This window comes from Hipposideros armiger, unplaced genomic scaffold (genome assembly GCF_001890085.2).
Source record: "Hipposideros armiger isolate ML-2016 unplaced genomic scaffold, ASM189008v1 scaffold_13, whole genome shotgun sequence".
Classification (NCBI taxonomy): domain Eukaryota; kingdom Metazoa; phylum Chordata; class Mammalia; order Chiroptera; family Hipposideridae; genus Hipposideros; species Hipposideros armiger.
In genome coordinates, this window is record NW_017731363.1 from 6956189 (window position 1) to 6980946 (window position 24758).

A 24758-nucleotide genomic window follows, 5' to 3' on the forward strand; every position below is an offset into this window, starting at 1 on the left:
GCACACTTGCCAAGTGCAGGCTGGCTGATGAGTTCCTCATCAGCTCTGGAATGGTGGGAAGCCCCGTTATCACCACGCTGCAGATTCCTGATTCATTCTGTCAAGGATGGGAACCTTTACAGAAGAGAGGGGGCCGCAGGTGGAGAAAGGAGACCTCAGCAGAGCATCCTTTGATACCTTTGATCCTGAGATGAGGTTTGGTCTTGCTGGCCTGGGGGAGCTTCATTCTCTGCTATGACTTGGTATTTTAGAATTGGCTCATGTGAGCATTCAGAAGAACTTCCACAGGCAACGTATGTAAACCATTCACTGGAAATACTGACAAGTATCTGGGGCCTTCCTGGATCTGGAGTCAAACTCAGGGTCAGCAAGCTATGTCTCCACCATGGGAAAAGAAGATTCCAGGTCCAGCCAGTGTTGTTGGTGGTTAAACACCCAGAATCAAGGGCTGGACTCAGAGTTTGGGTCTCTTAGCTGTCACTCAGATGCTGAGAGACCTCAGGAAAGTGATTTTAGCCTCTCAGCACCTCAGTTTCCCCATCTATAAAATGATGACAATAATAGTACCTCCTCAGAGGGTGGTTGGGAGCATTAAATGTGTTGATATCTGTACTTAGAACAGTGCAGCACAGGCATTTGGTATAATATGAGGGCAATAAGTATTAGCTGTTACTATCATGTTTCCTTCTTTATCAGCATCTCATTTCCCTACAGGCTGTACTTAGGAAAGATGCTCATATTTGAATAAATAATCAGCTCTGGGAATGGATGTGTAAATAAAAGTGCAAGTTATGAATTTGATAAACGTTTTCTTTCATTGTGGCTATGTCTCCAATTTTGTTCCTGTACAAATGCAACAATTAAGTACAATAAATTTATATTTCTCTGGAATGGTTATTGAAAGGATTATGCTGATAAATTTTATATTCTACCTAGCCTTTCAAGCATAAAAAACAAAACCAAGCAATTTTATAGAGTTTATAATTCCCAAAGCACTCTTGCAGATATTATTTGATGTTTATAGCACTTTGCTAAGAAATTATTACTAGCCCCATTTTACAGGTGAGGATTTTTGAGGCTCAGAAAGTTTAAATGAATTATCCCGAAGTGACCTGCCAGCAGGTCTGGACTCAAACCCAGGTTTTTAATTTCAAAGCCCATGGCAAATTCCTATCATCCATCCACAGATAAACAATTTTCAAAGAATCCTAATATATTTCCTTCATACCATAAAGCTGTCTTCTGTCACAATTTAAAAGATACTTCAAGTTATTGTAACATTCCAACCACTGTTGTGAGCAGTTGTTATTGTGGGACATTACTGCAGGACAGTTCTGGCTGTTACAATTTTCTGGTGGCGTGCATGCTGGACAAATGGAAGCTTTATCAAGGTAAATGATAACTTGTAAAGACAGACTAGAAACAAAGCTGATTATTGTATTAGTTAACATAACATTCTAGTATGTTATGAGGGAGAAATGCTTTTGTAGTGTGTGTGTGTGTGTGTGTGTGTGTGTGTGTGTGTGTGTGTAGTTCTCTGTCAGCTTGCTGTTAAAACTGTTATGGGAGATGGACAACAGAGAAGGTCAAAGAAGGAAAGCATGTGTCTGTTTAATGGAAAACTTCAAAGATGGTAAATCTTGTTTTTGCTTCAGAAATTGTCACCGTGAACCCAGTTGCTGACCCACACCTATAAACAGTCTGCAAGCAGTGGCTTCAAGTTGATGTTTTCAGAATTCCTCCTTGTAAGATTACCAGATAAATATAATGTGATTTTTGTGTCTATTACAACAGAATATGAGTCGTCCTCTCCCTCCCTGTTAGCAATAATGAACTTACTTTATCTTATTTGGGGCTCCTAAACACGCTTCCCATACCTGTATGCCTTCACTTATTATTCCAGAGAGAGAGAAATTTAATTTTGATTAGCTGAGCTCTATGAGTCATTCTTTTAACTGGCATCACCAACCACCTCCCCAACAGACTGGCCTTTGCTGAGGGCTCTAAATTTAGAAACTGAATGAGATTGCCTCCGGGTTACATAAGGAGGCGAGGCGGTTATTTTTAGAATGCCATTATACCTAGAGAGCCCTGTGCTGCTATCTGATTTGTTAACCACAGGCTGAAGGAAGACCTGATTACTGATTCTCTTCACACACTGTTCCGGTGCTGCGGCACTCAGGACCAAATGACATTTGCAGTTTTGTTTACTTGCAGTTCCTCATGTTTATGTCGTTTGTGCTATAAACACACTGGAAATCAATTGTGTTCAAACACAATGGCAATATTTTTTATTACCTCCTTTATTTGAGGAAAGCTCCCCTATATGCATTATAATTTTATCTTTCCCTTCTTTCTCTCTCTTTTTAAGAATGGAAGGAAAGCATTTTGACTGCTCCTTTTTTCCAAGGCTGCTGTCAGAGCTGATGATGGCACATCTATCTAGACCAATGAAGCTTTGTTTGTGTTTTCCTTACCAGGCACTTGTTTTTACTTTCTTTTGTAAGGGGATTACTGCAGCTGATTGGGAAAAATAAAAGAGGCAAGGCAAACATTAGGAGGCATGCTGTCATCCGGGCAGAAAATTAATGGATGCAGTTGTGGCTAGAGAGAGAATCCAAACAGAGGCGATGTTTCGCTTGTCAGTGCACCCCCATTGTTTCACAGCCCAGCAGTGAAAGTCAGTATTAGCCCCTTCTGAGTCTTCTAGGTTGTATTTTAGCAATCGACTACATCTATTTCTTTGGAATTTTAATGTGATGATAGTGAATTTCTCTTATTTTGATTTTTTTGGGTTATTTTTGGAGGAATTGGATGGTCATATGGCTAGTTGCCTAGGAAATCTGTCTAGTTAAAGTCACGTTCCTTTCTGTAATCAGTGTAGGGAGCTGAGGTTTTTAGCTGGTGTGTATGGGCGGAGCAAGGAAAATGTTGTAAGAAGTAGTGAATGGTGCACACGAATGTGAGGGTGTTCCTAGCAATAAAATTAGAACTGGTAGCTGAAATAGTTCACTGAGACATTGCTAAGACATTAGTATTTTGCCATGGTTTGGGGATGTGAGGAGCTGGATTGTACAGCAGTGGCCCAGTTGGTGTTCCCAGGCAACTCCTGCAAACAGCTGGGACCCAAATCCAGACAGCTTGGTGCCCAGGAGTGTGTGTCCCCTCTGACAAGGTCAGTTTCTCTCATATTTGTTCTGAGATTGAGAGTGAAAGGGCCAGAGTCATTCCCCAGTGTGCAAAGCCATACCCTGGCCCTGCCATGAGTCTCCATGTAGCGAATGTGAGGGAGGAACATTTGTGCCCTCTCTTATGACCCTGGCCTTGTAAGTTTCCATTTTATATGGTGTGCCATTGTGGAATTTGTTCGAAGTCTTTTAACACAAGAGGTGAGAATCACAAATGGACCCACCTGGCACATCAGGTGAAAAAAATTTCTATTGTTCAGCAGGAAAGGGTCCAGTGGGCCACCCTGGTAACAGGAGATATTCCTCCTGGGGGTGCAGACAAGGTATCTAGAAGGCTGGTGAGCAGGGTCATTTGGGATGAGGGAAGGCCACTGGATGACCATAGTGATCTTGAATTTCTACAGCCCCTGGGAGGGCAGGCCAGGCCACTCAGCCCAGGAGTGGCCAGTGGTCCAGCGGCTTTCTTGTCACCTGAGATTACTAGGACATGGAGCAGCTGGACATTTGAAAATCCTGGCATGGTGGACTCACTGTGAGAGCAGAATGCTTGGTGCTGAAGGGTGGCATCCGGTGGCAGAAGCAGCCCACCCACTTCTCTCAAGAGTATGAAAGCCCTAAGCCCAACGGTCAGAGGATGGAGAAAAAGGCCTCATCCCAGGATGCTGTTTGGGCAGCTGCGGGGCATACTAAGCATATCACTAGGATCTGTTTGGAAAAAATCCAGTACAGATAGAAATGGAATATTACCAGGAAAGAAAATCAGGCTCCCTCCAGGCTAGTGTCTCACTCTTGGTTAGAAAAACTGCTAGAAGTTTGAGTGCTTGTTTCTATCTGTAAAGCTAAATGGTAGGCAGTAGGAAGGGTTTAACACAGGGTCCCCTACTGCAAAATAAATAGCTACACTGAGTGTAATGGGTATATCTTGTGCTTAGCCTCATATCCTATTGGTCCACATATATTCCTGGGGTGGCAACCAGGAATGGATGTATGACCTTACCTTAACTACTTAACTAATGAGCTGACCCAAGGATGCCCTGCAGCCTCTGTGTTCTGGGGGTATGTACAAACCTGAATGGAATGAACCCCCCTGGGAAAATGCTTGACCGCTGGGGAATGGCAGTCAGTAGATAAGCATTAGTCCCTAGGCAGACAGTTCTGAGGTGTATTCTCCATGGCCTCTCAGGGGATCTCCAGAAGGACTGAGCTCCAATTGCTCACAGTGATGACAGCTTAATAATGTGCCCTTAGATTGATTGGCTTTTTTCCTCCCTGTTTCACTCTTCCCTATTTCTGTTCCTTGGGATCACATTCCAAAATAAACTACCTGTATGCAAGCCATGTCATGAGAGCCTTGTATCGGCTCTGCTTTTGGGGAAAACAAGGTTGACAGAGCAGATCTTTTGAAATTCTGAACCTATTTGGAGAGAGACCGTCGTATTGGGAAATTCCTTAAGGCATAAGATTTCTCAGCCTCAGCACTATTGACATTACAGACCCTATACAGTAATACCTTGGTTTGCGAGCATAATTCGTTCTGGAAACCAACTACTTGTATTGCAAGACATCGCTCATTTGCCACGTTAAAATGTATTAGAAATGTTTGCTTGTCTTGCGGAACACTCGCAAACCACATTACTTGCAATCCAAGGTTTTACTGTATTTCTTTCTTGTAGGGGAATGATGACCTGTCCATTGTAGGATATTTGGCAACATCTCTGGCGTCTACTCACTAAATTCTAATAGCACCATCTCCAACCCCAGTTGTAACAATCGAAACTGTCTTCAGATACTGCTAAGTGACCCCAAGGGGCAATTCATCCCCAAGTGAGGACCACTGCTTTAGGGGACCACCCGTGCTGCTGGGCGAGCAGATTGTCCAAGTCTCAGCATGTCTCTCTGTGTGGTACTGGAGGATGAGGGAATCGTGGCCTCCCTTTTTCCTGACCCTGACTTGTAAATTTCCCTTTCCCCATAAAGCCCCATTCCTTAACTCACACCAGACAGGAGACATTGTGGAATTCATGCTAAACTCTGTCATATGACTGACGGTGGTTCAGACAGTAGTTTCAACAGCTTGTGTTTGAAAAGCAAGGAATTTGATTTTATAAAAATTAGAGTTTTCAATAGATATTAAATCCAAACCCAAATGGTACCCTGGGAGAAGATAGAAACAAGAGAAAACATGGCCCCAAAAGACCTGTGGAAACAGTAGTCCAACCCCCAGAATTCTATAGAAAACAAAATGCAGGACTTTGTTTCGCCCAATTTAGTTTGCTCCCCAGGAAAAGATTTAAAACATGAATACCTAAGAAAAACATTTCTTAGCTCACTTCTTGTGGGCGTTTCATTAATAAGGGCCCACTCTTCTTCTGTTTTGTAATGATATCTCCCCCAGAGGAGTTTCTTACTCCTAAATTCACATTTTTCTGCCAAGAAGTCTTTGGGATTTTGATTTTTTTTATTAAGGTTCCTAACATTTAAGAGATTGTTTCAGACACCATAAAACTCATTCTGTAATCACCCCATTTTCAGTTTGAATCATTATTATCCCTTTTATAATAAATGTAGTGATAAACCATTTATCTGTAAGAAATATAAAACTTGAAATCATTCAAGCAATAATACAGTCTTATTGGAAGTTTAAAAGGCCACAATAACAATCAAAGAATGGAATATTATGTGGCTATTAAAAAAAAAAGAATGAGAAATTTCTCTATGTCCTGAAATAGAAAGATCTCCAGGATATATAATGAAGCTAAAAAAAAAAAAGTATAGAGAAATGGGTATAATATGCTATCTTTTGTGTTAAAAGTGAGAAAATTATAACTCCATATTTCTACTTGCCTAAAGAAATTCTGGAAATATATTTGAGAAATTGATTAAAGTAATTACTTGTGTGGGCTTTAGGGCGTGGGGAACTAGACTAATATGGGACAGGGTGGAGGGGAGAATTTTCACTTTATATATGTTAATACATATATACATAAATGTTCAATCACATGAATGTATACCTTTTGGAAAAGTATATATATATATATATATATATATATATATATATATAATTTAAAGGTACTGTGGTATATTATTGAGCAGAGGTGGTAAGGTCCAGATTACTTTAACTTTTTATCTTTACATTCTCCTTTTCTTTGCCTTTTGTTGTTTCTATGGATTTTAGCTTCTTTCAACCCCCAAAAAGAATGTTGTTAGTTTAGCACCTGGTTCTAGGCTCAGATGAATCTTGTTTAAACCTGTGGATGCTTACCTTCCCTCTCTCCATTTGAAGGAGAAAACACGTGACACCAAAAGGCAGCATAAGGGCTTTTTCAGACTTCCCTCTGAATTGTCATAGCTACTTCCAATCTTTGACAGGGAAAAGGGTTGACAATTCTCAATTAAGTGTTATGCAAATAGAGATTTAAACTCTGCAGTTGCTCCCCACCCCCAGGTTATTACCTCTCCAAAGCTCCTTTTATATAAAAGTTTCAGAGCTACTATTGAAGAAAATGTTTGTGTGAGCAGGGGCATATTTACTCCCTTAAATAAGAACGTTTGTTTCTAGCTGGCTCTAACTTAGAGGGCCATGAGTCATATAAGCTATAAAATCAGGTGGGTGAGACTCAAATGAATTTATCTGGGTTATAACTTTTCAACACATTCAACCCAACGTTCCTCTTTAGACGTGTAAGTTGCATTAACCAGCTGCTGCCCCAATAATACTGCATAACAAACAACCCCTAAACTCAGTGGCTTATAACAACAAGTATCTGTTCTCCTGTTCACAGGTCTATAAGTTGATTGTGGTTTGGCTGATTAAGGCTGGGTGGCTGTTCTTCAAGCTTCAGGTTGGCTGGACTTGGCTCCAAGTTGTGTATTGGGTTCAGGGGTGCTCCACGTATCAATTTGTGGGGCCCAGGCTGAAGGAGCCGTGGCTATTACGGCATTGTCGTTTCATGGATGAATTTTGGAATGGAAGATCCAAGTCCAATTACACAATCACATTTAAGGCCTTGCTTGTATCCCGTCTTCTAACATGCTATTGTTCAAAGCAAGTCACCTGGTGAAGTCCAATATCAAGGAAGCAAGGAAGTATAGTGTATGCATAGTGGGCGGGGTGGGGAGAGAAGGAATATTTGCTGAATAATAATCCAAACTATTACAGAAGGTACATTAACTTTCCCCCCTAGATTTCAAAGAGAAGAAAGCACTTCTTCTACTGTCCTTGTAAATTTTCTATGTGAATTGACAATGAGGGTTTTAAGGCGCCATCTTCCATTCCATGAGGCTTACATTTGCTCTTTGGAGTAGAAGTTTTGATTCTTTACATGCTTGTTTCCTTCTTGTTATATTAGCTCCTCCTCAGTCTAGTCTTATATTTTCTTCCCATTAAGTTTTTAATTCCTAGCTTATCCATAATATTTTTTTTCCTTCACTAGCCCACCCATTACCTTCCCTTTAAGAAATAGTAGACCTACACTACAGCAAACCAGAGTTGTTAACAAAAATCTGATATGTGCCCAGCTATGGTCTAGTGTTGTACTAGATACAGAAAAATGTTCCCATAATTCCCTTCCCTTAGGAGCTCATAATTGAGTTTCTAAATTGGGTTAAACATTGAACTGTGTGATATTGACTTGGGGCAATGGTTCACCGACAAGAGAATTTTTCAAGGTAGAGCTAGTTAAGACAAAGTCGGACCTTGATGAACGGGTAGAATTTTGCATGGAAAGAAAGGAGGGGGAGAAGGAGAGCACTCGCTGCTGGAGGGTGGAGTAGCATAATCAAAGACCTGGAGTCAGGAATGGGCCTGGGCTGGATTAAGGCTGCTGCATAACCACATTTATGTTGTTTAAGGTTTTAGATTTCATATTTAGACATCCATCATCAAACATGAAGAGAAATAGAAGCAGGCAAGGCCATGGCGTGGATATTGAACATGACTTTGATAATGGACATGATTTGCTTGTCCATTTCCTAACTGGCATTGTGTTGACCACCAGACAGGGAAGCCTGCAGCAGGACAGCCCTCAGTCACACATGCCTCTGGTGACAACATTCAAACCACTTGTGCTTCACTGGCCAGGACCCAGCAATCATCTTTGGGTCCTAGACCCCTGAACTCTTAGGTTCCCTAGACCAAGGACTGTGCTGCCCCTTAGGGACTACCTACGACTACCCAAGGACTGGGCATCTTTCTTTTTCCCTAAGCCTCCTTGTAGGTAAAACATACATTCTTTAGAAGGTAAGTAATGTCTTGTCAGGTAGAACTTTACTGAAGAGACACTTTAGGGTTATAAGCTGGGGACAGAAATACCAATATTGGGGATGAGGCTTAGACACACTGACAAAGATTCTTTGCTTGACCAAACTTTAGTCAGGCTCCTGTCTTCTCCTAAGCCAGCGGTTCTCAACCTGTGGGTCGCGACCCCTTTGGGGGTCGAACAACCCTTTCACAGGGGTCGCCTAAGACCATCGGAAAACAAAAAGGTATTTACATTACGATTCATAACAGTAGCAAAATTACAGTTATAGAGTAGCAACAAAAATAATTTTATGGTTGGGGGTCACCACAACATGAGAAACTGTATTAAGGGGTCGCGGCCTTAGGAAGGTTGAGAACCGCTGGCCTAGGCCCATCTGGGCACTTCCTCGTAAAATCCAGTTTTAGCAGGAACCTTTCTAAGTCAGTTGAGCAAGAGTCCCCCATCCTCCATATCTGATCCCCTTATATATCTAATGAGGTTCCTCATCTTCCACCGTTTCCCAGGTGATGCCTGTCTTAGGCAAATAATCCTGCTAGGTCAGTTCAGACAGAACCCTCTTTATCCCTGTCGTTTCTTTCCTCCTAGTAAGTTTTTGTCTGCTGACCCTCTCCCTGCTCCTTGGCTATAAATTTCCAGTTGTCCATGCTGTATTCGGAATTGAGCCCGTTCTACACGTAGGTCTCTTTCCCCTATTACAACAGTCCTGAATAAAATCTATTTTTACCCCTTTAACTACTATCCAGCTCTGATTTGTCCTTTTTTTGTTTTTTTTTTTAGCCATGTGACCTGGAGGAGGTTAATTCCACCTTTCGGGACTCAGTATCATCATCTGTCTGTAAAATGAGGGGGGTTGTGGTATGTCAGTGGTTTTCAACTCTGGCTGTACATTTGGATTACTGAGAAAGCTTTGAAAACCTCCCACTGCCCAGGCTCCACCCAGATCAATTCAATCACAGTCTCTGGGGGTGGGGCCTGGAGGATCAGTACTAAAAACAAAACAAAATAAAACAAAACAATAGTAGCAGTGGATTTTCATAGGGAGGCATTATTTTTAATGCTTAAAGCCTCTACAACTTTTAAGGTTCCACAACTGCATAGGATAGCTGTAATTATGGTAATAGATAGCTGTTGTTGTTATTGGTGAACATCCAGTGAGTGTGTATTATATGACACTGCTAAACATTTTGCATGCATTATCCCCTGTCTCACAACAGCCCAAAGAGGTACTAGTCTTATCCCATTTTGCAAATGAAGAAATTGAGTCAAAGAGAGGTTCATGTTATTTCTTCCAAGATTACATTGCCTGAAAGTGAAGGTGTTGGGTTCAAATCTGAAAGTCACTTGACTCAAGATCTTTGACTATTTGACCTAGACTAAATAAAAATTACAAAATAATGCTAGAGGAGACCAAGACGAGGTGGATCTTTTGTAGTGGAGGAGGGAACATGTGGTGAGGGAAGTGCTAAGTCCTGTTGGGAGGGTATGGTAAGCTCAGCCTTGCTTTTTCCCCAGACTCATATCCAGTATTTTCAGTGCTTTTCTGGTGGAGCCATTAATTTATTCTTGAAGTGTCCTTTGGATGGTAAGTTCCTGCTGTGCCATATTTTGTGACTTAAAAGAACAGGTAAAAGACTCACCATGGAATATAAGACAGATGGCCTCTGCTAAGGGACATTTCTACTTATGAAGCGGGCTTGCCAATTTCCAAGGCTCTGATGTGCTTGTAATTCACACTCTCTTTTCTTGGCTTGGCTTCCCAGCCAATCTTCCCAGTGCCTGCATATTTAATGCAGGGCCTATTGGGAAAATTGCAGGTAAAAGAACTCCACTGCCTGGTGATCTGATGGTCATTAAAACATGGTCATTGACCAAATCTTTTAATGCACAGAGCTCTTTGGTTGGCTTATAAACACACTTTTGAGAGGATTAACTGCAAAGCATGTTTAATGGAGGGCAAATCACTCTTTCTCAAGCGCCACAAATGGGATGCAAGTTTTACATCCTGGAACGCTTTCCTGGGAGCATTCTCAGACTATGTCACAGAGGTGGTTCATTGTCCTTCAACATCAGAAATGCCACAGTGCATACATTTGGGCATTTAATTCTTGTTTAGCAGATTTCTGAAGAAACAAAGTGGTCAGGAGAAAACACTGTAAATTAAGCTGTCAAGCCCATGTGTTTAATTCAATGTGAATATGCATATACTTTGTCATTAGAAGCTGAGGGTTGCTTTCCGCTGCTGGAGGAGGCATTTTCTGTTAGTTTGTGACTTTGGTTTTTCTCTTATCCAGAGTTTGCTTTTTGAGACTTAACACACTTTTCCTGAAATTTTAAGGATTCTGTGACCAGCTTGGTTGTATTCATTCATTCATTTATTCATGCATCTATTCATTCTGTTAAAAACAAGACTCTGGGCTCAAAATAGAGTCGCTTATGCTAAGCCCCCTTTCACCAAACCTCGACTTAACTGAGTTTAGATCCCAGAAATGGTATCTAAAACCAGTCAATCAGGAATCACCCTATCAGCACTAGTTAGGTAATCTGCCATCCCCTAAAGGAAAGTGATGTTGCAATAGCCAACCCACTTTTTTGCCTAATACAACTTCCTTGTTCCTACTCCCTTCTTCCTATAGAAGTCTTTCATTTTGCACAGCTCCTCAGATCTCCTTTCTGTCTGCTAGATTGGGTGCTGCCCAATTCGAATTGATTTTTTCTCAATCTCTTAAACCTTTTAGTATGCCTCCATTTACCTTTCAACAATTCATCTATTGATCCTTTCAACAAATAGTGATTGAATACCAATTGGATGCCAATGTTGCCTTCATGTTTCCGTGCACCTGGGATGAAAATTTTCCTGAAGCTTGGATATTATTTTCTGCCTAAATTCCCTCCGAAAGATGAATAATTGCATTTTCTACACTATAATTATCAAATGGGCATCTGTTTATTAGGCTTGTATTATAAAAGATACAGCATTTTAAAAGGCTATTTAATTGCAGCTTGTAAAGTTCGCCAGCCTAAGTTGAAATGCTTCCTTTGTTCACCATGTGATAACTATGATAACGCCTGGTCTTCCTCTCTCTTAACTTTTACATCTTTAGAAAGGGAAACCTTTGGCTCCTTTTTCTCATCTGCTAGCTGTGGAGTTGAACTCCCTGAGCTCCTCCTGGCTTTACAGCTCTGTGACTTTGCTTTGATTTCAAGCCCTCACAGCTTCTTCATTCACAACAGGACTGCAGCTTGTCTCTCAGCCTCTGTTTCCATCAGCTGCCAGAGGACGAGTTCTGTGGGGGGGCAGCAAGGGGAAGAGAATGACACAGCATCTCCTCTCCATTTCCTTTCCTTGCGTTTATTTTCCCTGTCCTCCGTTTCTCTCTCCTCCCACCCTTCTTCCTCCTTCTCTCTTTCTCCCTGCCCTCATCCCCTCGCTCTCCTTTTTTGTTTACTTTTCCACAAGGCAGGGGAATAAAAAGAAGAAAAAAATCTTTACCTAGGTGTTTTAGATGGATAGAGTAATTTTCTCTTTCCCACCCACACTCTTTTCTTCTCTAAAGGAATAAATGACTTTATTCCTTTTAACTCACGCACCTCAATCCCTTTCCATCTTGATTTACTTGTTGGGTGGATGCAGTGGAGCTGGATACAACCTCACTTACAGAAAATACTTTTGGTAGTCCTAGCAAGAGGTTACCTACACCGAAATTTACCAACAGCCACAATAATAGTTACTCAGAAGCAGTTGTTTACAGACCCACTCTCATTCACACAGAGCAAAACACCTTAGTAACATTTAAACATTATCTTAAAGCGAGATTTCCACTGTTTGCCTTATACTCATTATCAATGTTAGGATGAGTAGTATTGCTGAATTTCTGTTGTACTATCCACAAGGAGCAACTCAGCTCCCCTTGAGACCAAGGATATGTCTTGACAGGGTGGTAAAGAGGAAAGCCAGGAGGACTGCTTAAAAATCACTAGTGGGGAGTTTTAGCTCAGTCACAGGGAGGTTACAGGGAGTTCAGTCAAACAGCTATTCGGATATTGATACCATTTGTTCATTTGCTGATCATAAAAATATCTCTAACCAATCTGGCTTTACAATGCATGATTTAATAAGTTGGTACTTGAAATAAAATAATCCAGGGTTGTAAACAGTGATTTGACTGTTGACTAAATTTTAACGTACCTGATATTGAAATCTTATTCAATGGTTTAAATCACAGATATCTTTTTAATTCAAAGTGGCACATTTTAAAATGTGAAATATGCTACAAGAGCAAATTTTAAAATCCTTGTAAAGTTGAAAACATTACAATTAAGTTTGAATAATCATCTTAGACTTTTGTGTTTTTTGATTTGCCCCAAGAGAATGAAATATGTTTTAATGAAATAGCTAGAAATGTTATAATTAAAGTACTGTATTCATTTTGGTCACTATTCTTGGCACAGAGTAGGTACTCATTAACATTTTTATTTAAAGAAACTAAGTGAAATTATTCATCTGTTTTGAGAAAAACATTTCTAAGAAATCTGTCGCCTTTTCTTCAACTTGATAACTATGCAAATGAGGGGGGACTTTTTTTCTGACACCAGGAACCCAAATTCCCCTGAATTTTCAGTGTTCTAGCACAAAGGAGGGAATAAAAAAGGAGCATTTGAAACTGTCAAAATGTAAATGACACATTTAAGGTACATTCATCTGGCACAGTAACACTTTACATATTTTTTTTATAACGCTGCACTTATTCAGTTTCCATCATTTTCGAAATGTGACATTTTAATATGGGATTTTATGACTTTGAAGTTTTGCCCATTTATAGACATCTATCTTGATACTGTACGATAAAACTCTTATCTTTTCATGGGCTAGACTGGCAACTTAGGCTAAGCTCCTGTTAAGACTGTCCATCCCCTGGCTCTCTTGGGAGTGACAGTAGGACAGAAGAGCAGTTCTTGGAATTGATTCTGTGCTTGGTGGGCACACGGGGGGGGGGCTCCCACCTCCTCCCATCCTGCCTTCCTCATCTCCCCCCACAACTTTCCAAAGGAGAAGGCTGTAAATACCGGGGGTGTCAAAAAAATGTGTACACATGACTTGTATTCATCTTTTGTTATTGGTGTATATTGAGTATTACAATTTTAATACAGTTTTTTCCTTTCTTAAAATGTGTATGCATGTTTTTGGCACCCTCTGTGGAACTTCTCTTCCATCTCCTTCTCAGGACCAAGCCCATGATATCTCCCATCCCCCAGTCATCACCATGGAGCCAGTCTCCCCAGGTCCCTCTGACTGCCCTGACCTGACACAGAAGGCTTTGTGTGTCTCCTACATTCACTCAGCTTCCCACAGCCTCTTTACTCCGCAAGCCCTTCCACTCTGCCCATTGGAGAACCCCTTTCTTCTATGAGAATTCCCTTTACCTCCTTGATCTAACTCAGGCTTTCTCAACCTCAGCATTGTCCTGTGCACTGTGGGATGTTTAGCAGCATCCCTGGCTTCTCCCCACTAGAAGCCACTAGCACTCCCCATCCCTATGACAACAAAGATGCCCCCTCCCTCCCCCTCAAAAATCTAAAGTACCTTTGAAGCACATAACACCATTTTACTAGTCGTTTATTCCACTGCTGACCTTTTGCTGTGTCTGCACAGCTCCTAGTCACCTCCCCTCTTTTGATGAATATTTTAGCAGTGGCTCCCTCCTTCCCTCCCTCCCACCCTTCCTCCCTCTTCACTACGCTGGTAATTACCCTCCTGCAACTTTGACATCCAAGGAGAGCTAGTGAAACCTCTGGCCTCTAAGTTACTTGACCTCCCCGATCCAGGTTAAACTCAAATCTCTGCCCATTTTACCTCTCAGGAGCTGAATGTCACTCAAGAAAAACACACTGTCCTGCTACTGTCCTCACTTCAAATTGATGACTGTAAATTTCAACTTACTGGACCATCCTTTAATATTTCCCTGATCAGCTTGCTCTCCCATTCTCTGAGACAACTATTAATATTTCATACCTTCTTCTCTTTCCTCAAAAACCCCAGTACTGCCTTCTCGCAAACCTCTGTCTTCTTAATGGCCTTGTGTCTTAAAATTCATTGAGAAAATGGAAGAACGCAGAAAAGGACTGCCTCATCCTATTACCACTAACTCAACTAGCTTACTTGTAGGCACATATAACCTTATATTTTCCCTTCCCTTCTGTCACAACTAGCCTGTTATGTTGCTAGGGTCAACTAGTCCCCTTGTGCATCCGTCCCACCTCTTTTCAAACACCCGAGGACTCTATTCCTTCACTTATTTCCCATTTTTGTGCATCATAACATTCTCTCCTCTCTACCATCAGCATATAAATATATGGAATATTTTCCATCAAAACAGCCACAACCTCTCTATATGCTGTCATGACTCAGTCCTGCGCTTTTTCCTCTCCTTTCCTCTTTTTTCCCCTTCCCTCTCCTCCTCTTCCCCTCCACCCTTTACCTTCTCTATCAATATTTACTCTCTAACTGGCTTCAACCAGTCCCATTATTTTATATAACATCTATAGACTAATGATTCCAATTGATACCTCTACTTTTCATTTGAGCTCCAAATTCATATATCCAACTGCATGTGTTATATATGGATTCAGGCGACCACCTCTGATACATATGTGTGTGTATATATATATATATATATATATACATATATATATGTATACACATATATATATGTATACACACACACACACGCAAACACACACACACACACACAGAGGGTGCCAAAAAATATATACACATTTTAAGAAAGGAAAAAACTGTATTAAAATTGAATACTCAATATATACTGATAACAAAAGATGAACACAAATCACATTTGACTTCTGAAATTACAAGAGGTGCTCAAAGTGGTTACTATCAGAATAATTTTAATACAGTTTTTTCCTTTCTTAAAATGTGTATACATTTTTTTGGCACCCTCTGTGTGTGCACGTGTGCACACGAGGTCTGACAATTAAGTTTGTAAACTTGTTACAATGATATTGCTAACCTTTTTTTTGATATCAGAGGGGTCATTCATTATGAATTTGAACCAACTGCACAAACAGTTAACCAAGTTTACTATTTGGAAGTATTGAAAAAGTGGCATAAAAAAGTTAGGCGACCTGAACTTTCCGCCATCAATTCATGGCTCTTGCATCATAACAATGCACCAGCTCACATAGAACTGTCTGTGAGGGAGTTTTTAGCCAGTAAACAAATAACTGTACAGGAACACCCTCCCTACTTACCTGATCTGGCCCCCAATGACTTCTTTCTTTACCTGAAGATAAAGGAAATATTGAAAGGAAGACATTTCGATGACATTCAGGTCATCAAGGGTAATATGACGACAGCTCTGATGGCCATTCCAGAAAAAGAGTTTCAAAATGGCTTTGAAGAGTGGACTAGGCGCTGGCATCAATGCATAGGTTCCCAAGGAGAGTACTTCAAAGGTGACCATAGTGATATTCAGCAATGAGGTATGTAGCACTTTTTCTAAGATGAGTTTGCAAACTTGTCTGACCTGTGTGTGTGTGTGTGTGTGTGTGTATTAAACTTGGATGTCTCACTAGAATCTCCAACTTAACATGTCCAAATTTGAACTTCTAATTATTCCCTAAATCCTTTAGTTTTCTAGTAAAGGATTCACCCTTCCTATAAATTTAAAAAGGTGCTGTGGCTGAGAATCCAGAAGCTGTGTGTGAATTTCCTTCTTTTCTTCCCACCCTACATCCCTTATCAAGTCTTGTGAGCTCTACCTTCCAAATAGATCACAAGTCTGACCTCCATCCATCTTTCCCCCACATCTAAGCCTCCACCATCTCCCGGACTACCAACCACAGTCAGCCTCCTGACTGGTTTCTCTGCTTCCACTTTTACTTGCCTAGAGAATCTTCTGTACACATCAGACAGGGTAACCTTTTAAAAATTGTAAATCAGATTATGTCACTTCCTTGTTCAAAATTCTTCAATGGAATTCCATCATATTTGGAGTACATGTTTGGAGTCCATGTCCTTCCATGTCCTGGGAAAATCGGAACCCTGCTGAGCCTATTTCTTATCACTCTCTTCGTCTCTCACTTTGCTCCAGCCACACTAGCCTTCTTCATGTTTACCACACACACCAGGCTCATTTTAGCTCCTGGGCCTTTGCACTTGCCGATTCCTCTTTAACTGAGATCTTGGCATGTTTGACTCCCTCACCCTCAGGACAGTGTGGGTGTGTCGCAGATGGAAGCAAGCTCGGCATTCATTGCTATGCCAGTCAAAGAAATGTGTGTATTCACTGGACTTGCCTTATTGACATCCTGTGTTACGTCATTAGGGAAACTTGAAAAATGCAACTTGGAAATCACTAGCATTGCTTGGGATTTTATTAGTGAGGTTGCTGCTACATGACCCTGAACCTGACAGAACCTCAATGCAACATACCTTGGATCATTTTGAGAAGTTTGTGCTTTGGTGACATAAATCAGGCAATGATCACTCCCCAAAGAGAGTTTATAATCTCCTCCTAAAGCAAGTAATGCCTTTCAAAATCCTTCCTTATTTGACAAACATTCCTCTTTGACCCCATCCAGTCCTGCTTGGGGAGACTTGGGGAGACTCACTAAACTCAGTTTGTGATGACACGATTTCACCTTGCCTTGTGAACAATAAACTCAGCTTTGATCTTTCACCTCTGCTGGACTGGTTATTTCAAGGTAACAGTGCCTTAATGATTTCGTTTTCTTCCCCATCACTGACTTGGCTTTTTTCTTTAACATTTCTAGGCGCTCTGGTACTTAGCGTTGGTCTCTTTGTTTTCTGAAACCCCGATGTGGGAAAATGGTGTATTCCTTTCCGAGAAGAAGAAGGATTCTACTGACATGGATTTGGGACAACCCAACTGTTTTAGGTAGCTTGTTCTTCTGAAAAATCATCATACAAAACCCCATTCCTGAATGTCCATCAAATCTGAATTCTTTTCAGGCACTTGTAAACTATCCCTTCCCCCCAAAGAAACCCCCAAAACCCTAACCATTAATTACTATAGCTATTTATTTTGGTTCCTCTCTGTGGGTGAGATTTACATTAATTAGCGTATAATGAAGCCTGCCCTTTCAAACAAATGTATTCCTTTGTTTGTGCTCATTTGAGCAAACCGACTGCACTGTCTGTGAGCATGCAAAGGGGAGGCTTTGCAAATGGCTTCCCCAAAACCAGACCCCAGACCTGACCTTCCCAACCCTTCCCAAGATACGTGCAGCTTTGCCCATTTGAGATTTGTGAACGGAGACCTGTGGTTTTTTGTTTGTTTTTTTTTTGGTCTTCTTGTTTCCGTCCCTGCAAAAGAGACACATTTTCTCGGAAAACATTTCCTTCTCTGCGGTTTTCTGGTTAGTATTCAGGCCACCACCTCTGTTATCAGACGGTGGCAACAAAGCTTTTCTGCCTGAATCTTCTGCGAGGTGGCGGGGGAATGGATTGCACAGTAATGAGCTGTTTTTGCAGGCTTCCTCCAGGAGCCTTTTCTTATATCCCTTGGCAAGAGGAACTAATTCAAAACAGCAACCCTACCCTTGGGCATCTAAAATGCACAGAAATTCAGCTGACTTGACAGTAAGAGGGTCTCCCTGAAAATCAGCACTGTAAATCAGAGCTTCGTTCTTCAAGGGGAGGGCTGACTAGCGGGTTTCTGGAACCTAATATACGACCTTTATTCCTATTGCTGTTTTCAAGCCAGCTAAAGATGGTAAGGAGTGTGCTGGGAGCTGCTTTTCTTTCCTGATTATGCTGTTTCATCATCTAAGCAGCATGAACTGAGAGTCTCAGAGCATTTCCTCCCAGAGAGGCAATCGTAGACTATTTTACTCTTCATGAACTTGACCAAATAGACAATCTTCTGGAAGTCATGGCCAGGGAATTTTCTCTCTATACCTCCAGTAGCTAACACAGTGCCTGACACTTAGTACACCCTCAGTGTATACTCGATGGATGTGAAATGAATGGTTGGTGGGGCTAGCAGTGGCTGTGCTGATTCTGTTTCCCTAGCAATCATTCCTGCTGTCTTGCTGATGCCCTGCGCTCAGGTGTTACCCTGTATGTGCTTCCATTTCTTCTGGCTCCAGCCTCTGGCTCTCTGCTCTTCTGTGTTCAGCTGTTAGTTCTTCTTTCCATCCAGCCTCTTTTCCCTGAGAGTATGGTGACCCTCCATCCCTCTACTCTTCTCTGCCTCCACCATGAGAAACCTGCTTAAAACACACACACACACACACACACACACACACACACTCACATACACACCCTTATGACCAGTCTCCAGCTCCACAACTTTCCTCATTCTTTTGTAGGTTCCAACTTCGTTCTCTCTTACCCTCACATCTCTCTTCATCCTCAAGGCTCTCCTTATTCTATCATCCCAGGCCGAACCTCAGTAATCCCTTTCTCTGCCTTTTCTTATCCTGTTTCTATTCCTTTGGTGGGTTTCACCCCTTCACCCCCTGACCCTTCCATTTATTTCCATATATCTTAATTTTCTGGAGGTGAGACTTGGGAAGGAGTGGTCTTTACCTTTCAGATTTACATCAAGTGAAATACCCAAACAATGATAGTTTTAAGGTACACGGGATAATTATTAAGAAGATAAAGCTGGATAAAGCCACTGTGTTTCATCTAACCTAATGATTCTCAACTAGGGGCAGTGTTGCTGTCAAGGGGGCATTTGGCAGTGTCTAGAAACATTTTTAGTTGTCACAAATGGGGGTGGGAGAGGAAGGCTGCCACTGGCATCTGGTGAGTAGAAGCCAGGGATGCTGCTAAACATCCTGCAATACACAGGACAGCTCCACAGCAGAATTATTGCACACAAAATGTCTATCGTGCCTCGCTTGAGAAGCCCTGGTTTCCACAGTCTTCTCCCTTCTCCCTCAGGCCCTCCTCCACCTGGCTTCTGATGCTCTGGGTCCACACAACTTAACCTGTCACGTGTGTCCCATGGCCCAAAGTGCTGTTTCCCCGCTGCCTGGAGAACACTACATGCTTGGTCTTCATCTCCACGGTGAAAGCTAAGCATGATCACTTCCCAGTTCATGGAATCATGAAGAGTGGGAGCAGAAAGGACCTTCGGAAGGTTTTGTTTTCTTTTGTTTTTTTTAAATCCACCTTTCGATTCTTCAGAAGAAAAGAAGTAATTCTGCCAAGGTCTCACAGATACTCAGGGGGCTGTGGCCAGGGGTCCCTACACAAAGATTTCCTCTCTTGCTACTCACTCACTGCTTTTGGTCAAATAAAAGAAATACAAGCTAACTGCCTGGGCAGGGATAGGAACCAGATTGATTGGTCTCATTAAAATAGGGACACAATTATGCACTTCTCGATTTGTTTTTCTGGATTGCACCCTCTGGAGCTCTCTGAAGGGTCTCTGCCAGCTTCAGGGTGTGGCTGATGCACCTTCCTGCCCTCTTGGGGGCAATGACATCACTTGACCAGGTGTAATGCGATTCTAGGCAGGTCATTAGGAAGAACAACTTTGGGTGGGCAAACCTGTCACCTTTCTTCATCTTATGCCATGTAGACAGCTACGTCCTGGGTCAAGAAGTGCCTGAATCTGGGGACAGAGAGGAGCATAAATACAAACTTTCTGCAATCAGGACCCCAAATTCCAGACAATTTCAAGGCAATTTGGGCAACTTCCATGTCGTACTTCCCTCCTGCACCTCTTGCCAAACAACTACATTTTATCAGTGAGGAAAAGGCTATTTTTGTGGGGGGGAAAGAGGATGGACCAATGGCTTACCAAGTAAGGTCCTCTGACCTATAGGCCTCAGAATGGCTTTGGATATGTGTAAAAATGCATATTGCTGGGCCCATCCTAGACCTGCATTTACCACCTCTGGGGAGTGGGGCCTAACACTGAAAAGTTTAACAAGCTCCCATTATCCTCTGCAGTTAGAAGTTTAATAACCAGACATTTGAATATTTAGACTCCCCTTTGCCCAAACAATTCCAGGAAGTCAAAAACTTTTGGATAATGTGTGACTCTCAGAAAATCTTCAAAAAGAAATAAACAAAAAAACAACAACAATGCAGCTCTTTTTGGTGACATCTCATGACCATAAGGTGCCTGAGTTTGCTTGGGGTTTTGAAGCTATAAAGGCCACAGCTTACCACAGAGGGATCAGGCTTTACTCATGTTCTGAGTTTTTAAAGGGCTGAAACAACTTTCTTCTGCGCTTCTGTCATCTTTTGGATTTCCTCTTAGGAGACCTCTTAAAGAAAGCCCTTTCCTTGAGGGCTGCTTTTTACCCAGCTCTCCAAAGACCCTCAAGGTGCCTGCTTATTGATCCAGGGGCCCTCAAGGTGCCTGCTTATTGATCCATTTTGAACAGGTATCAGTATGTTTTAATGAAGAGAGTTCACAGGCCTTGCACACATTCCTCATTTGAACAGTAATGCTCACTGGTTTTTGACTCTCCCCCCAGCAACAATAATTTTCCAGGGTGGTGACACTCTGTCTGTGCAACTAGCCACATGTCTCTGTTTATCCACGTGTATTTTGTAGGACCAAGCTTTGGACTCACTCACTTCTTTTCCTATTTCCAAAACCCTTAGTCATTTGCAAAGTGGAACTGCTATGCTGTCTTGCTACTCTACTGTATAAGAAGCACAGTGTTTCCCTAACCATGGACTAGATTCTGTTTTCCTTTCAGAAAGAGATGAAGAGCACAAATGTCTCTGTTTGTGTAAATGAATTGCAGTTATCTGACCTTAGTTGATTGTCACTTTATTTTTTATTTTCAAGTGGGGAGAAAAGGAGGGGATAGAGTTGCAGTACCCAAGCTAGCTTTGAAAAACTGCCCAGAAGCTCATAAAACAAATTTCAAAAATTTTGAGACCAATCAGATGCACTAGATAGGTACTTATTATCTGCCTTTTACATGTATGAGGTGTGATAAAAAAAATATGGTGAATGCTGCTGCCAAGTGCCATTCAATGGAAAGGCAGGGATCTTCAATATGAGAAGTGGTGCATAGAACCTTAGTAACAGTGTGTGACAAGTTTCAACTTGTTTGGTGTAATCAGTCAGGTGTGAGCTACGGTTGAGAGAAGGTGTGTTTTAAAGTGTGTCATAAATCATCCTCCATCATGACAATGCTCCGTGTCACACATCGCTTCTGGTACATAGCAATTTCTCTCAGAAACATTATGGTGTGTCCTCATCCACCTTATTCACTGGATCTGGCACTGTGTGACTTCTGGCTCTTCCCCAAAGTCAAAATGATTCAGGACATCGAGGCAGCCACGACAACGCAACTAAAGACACTCACAAAAGAGGACTTCCAGAACTGCTTCAGAATTGGCAAGGACAATGAGATAAGTGGGCTTGAAGTGAGAGGGAGTATTTTGAGGGGGATTAATGGCAATGTGTCTTTTACTGTAATAATTAAAAAAAAATTTTAAACATTCACCGTAATTTTTTATCATACCTTGTATCTTTACCTAGGGTCATTTGCACTTGCCGTTCCATAGCCATGCATGCTCTTCATCCAGATGACCACTTGGCTAGCCCTATTCCCTTGCTTCCTTTAGCTCTCTGCCCAAACATCTCCTTTTCATGGAGGCCTTCCTGACCATCTACTATAAAATAACACGCTCACTTCCATTTGTGATACTCCCTCTTCTCTTTTCCTTGCTTCAGTTCTCCCCAACTGAAAATTTATGTACAGAGTAGCTGTTTCATTTTTGTGTGTGCATCTCTCTCAGCAAAGGTCAATTTCATGAGGACAGGGTCTTGTCTGTTTGTCCACTGCTATTGGCTCAGCACTTACAACAGTGCCTGGAACAGTAGGCTCACAATCAATATTGGATGCGCAATGAGTGGACGGATGGATGTAGAGATAAGGCCCTTGTTACTATCTTCTTTTTATATAAATTCTCCAGAATGAACATGCATGTAAGAAATCATGAGCTATTGGAGTCTAAAAACGATGGCCCTCCTGTGACCCACCTCTAAGCCTGTGGGGATGGTTTCTCTTCACTAGCAACTGCTGTTCCCAGAAACCATGGAAATCCTCAAAATGAATAATAACAATGATACAAATCCTTTCACTTTCATTGGTAGAAACCTTTGTATCAAGTAGGTATAGCAGAGGCTCTCTGTTTCTGCCTGCTGAATTAATATTTGAATCCCAGTATTCACCATAAAACTCTGGATTTTTACAAAGAAAATTGGGCAAGGCATAAAACTAAATATGTGGAGTCCCTTGCCTCCACTGTTAACATTACTTTCCCCTGAATATGCTGCAAGCCACATGCACAGATCTTGCTTTCAATAATGCCATTTTTTCACATATATAAAGAATAATATATGTGTATTTATAATATATGTAAATATATAAAATACAAAATAAATATGCATAAAATAAGTACTATATATTTACACACACACACACACACACACACACTAATGTGAGAAACAGGAGGGGCAAAGTTGGTATGGTTTGCTTTGTCGTGGTTGACCTTCTCTCTCAAGATTTGGAAAATTGAAGCATAGTCTTGATTCAATAATTAGTGACTATTCTTCCCAGAAAGTTGTAATGACCCATTTATAATTTCCAGTCTTACTCATCTTCGTGAAATGTCTAATTCTAGCAGTAATAAAATCTGTCAGACCATCAGAGCTGCCTGAGGAGTTAACACCTGAGTTTCTCCACCTCAGCACTATTAATATTTGAGGTGAGATCATTCTTTGTTGGGGGCCTGTCCTGTGCACTGTAGGAGGTTTAGCAGCATCTCTGGACTCTACCCACTAGTTACTAGCAGCAAACCCCTCCTAGTTATGACAACCAAAAGTGTCTCTAGATGTTGCCAGATGTCCCCCCGGGGCCAAAATCATCCCCCACTTGGAAACCACTGATTTAATCCAAGAAGACAGACTCTCAGGGATTCTGATTCAGTAGACCCGGGGTGGGGCCTGGTCAGGCTTGCCTTAAAACAGCTCCCCCAGGTAAGTGCGCTAAGCAGCCAGAGTTGAGAACCACTGCCCAGTTTATCCTCCCTGATGATGACAACACATTCCTCGTCCTGAGGTCCTGGCAAGGATCCAATTTCAATGAACGGAACGTACAGTGTCAGAAAAATATATGGGTAGAGGAAAAGCAAGTATTGTTATTTCCCTTCCTCCTTTCGTTCTCCCTGAGGTGAGAGACAGTGACTCTTGACAAGAGCCAAATTGTCAAGTGACACAATCAGAAGCAGTCTACTCTTCCGCATGAAACAAAGAAATAAATAGAAATGGAAGTGTGTGCTTTTATCAGTCCATGGGCACCTGGGCACTCTGACTGCTACACAGGGGAAACCTGAGTCTTTTGGAATAAAGGCGGTACTAAGAATAAATGCTCAGTGTCACAGTGACAGATTTTAGTGCAGTCTCTGAGAAAGTGGGCAATCAACAGTTTATTGAGTTAAGAATCTAAAAGGAGATTGGTAACTCAGAAGACATGGGCCTAACATTTGACCTGTTAGCCATTCGTTTTGATGTGGCTCTTTTTAAAGCCTTCCTTCCATTCTCGTGGGCCTCTAAAATCATGACTGGTACATAATGGCTGCTTATTTTTCATTTCCAAAAGTGGATGGTTACAGTTAGCATTATGGAGATGTAGAATCCATATACATCTAGATCATTCTTATGTATAATGCCTCTTTTCTCTTGTTCTCTCTTTTTTCCTTTCTTATAAAAATGTGGGATGGTTATTTTGAGGTTGAACCATATGAAATTGCCATTTTTGTATATTAAAGATGAGAGTATTGGCAATTTCATATAGCTAATTCTAATTTTTTAAATTTTTTTCTATTTTATTTTTCTTTTAGCTGAGCCATCCTGCTACCTGTTGGCATAATTCTAATTTTTTTTACCTCTTCTTTCTCCTTGCCCTCTTCTCTCTCTCTCTCTCTCTCTCTCTCTCTCTCTCTCTCTCTCTCTCTCTCTCGTCTCTCAGTGTGTTTTCATGGCTCCATTCTCTTATTTTCTTGCTTTTGCAAACACATGTGTATTACCCAGAATACCAGCTGTGAAGCTGAATAGATATTACTGGGAAAAAATTAAGAAAAAGAAGAGGTTTCAAATTTCAATAAGTGATAATTTGAAAACCCACTGATGCACTTCATATGTCTGGAGTGGAGGTCCTATGGTCCAGTCTAAGCAATGGTGTGTGAAATTCTTGAGCCTGCTGAATTGACCAGTTCTGATGAGAATGTTAATTTGTTTGTGCCACCATTCCTGCATGTGAATATTGTCACTTTTTGCTTTAT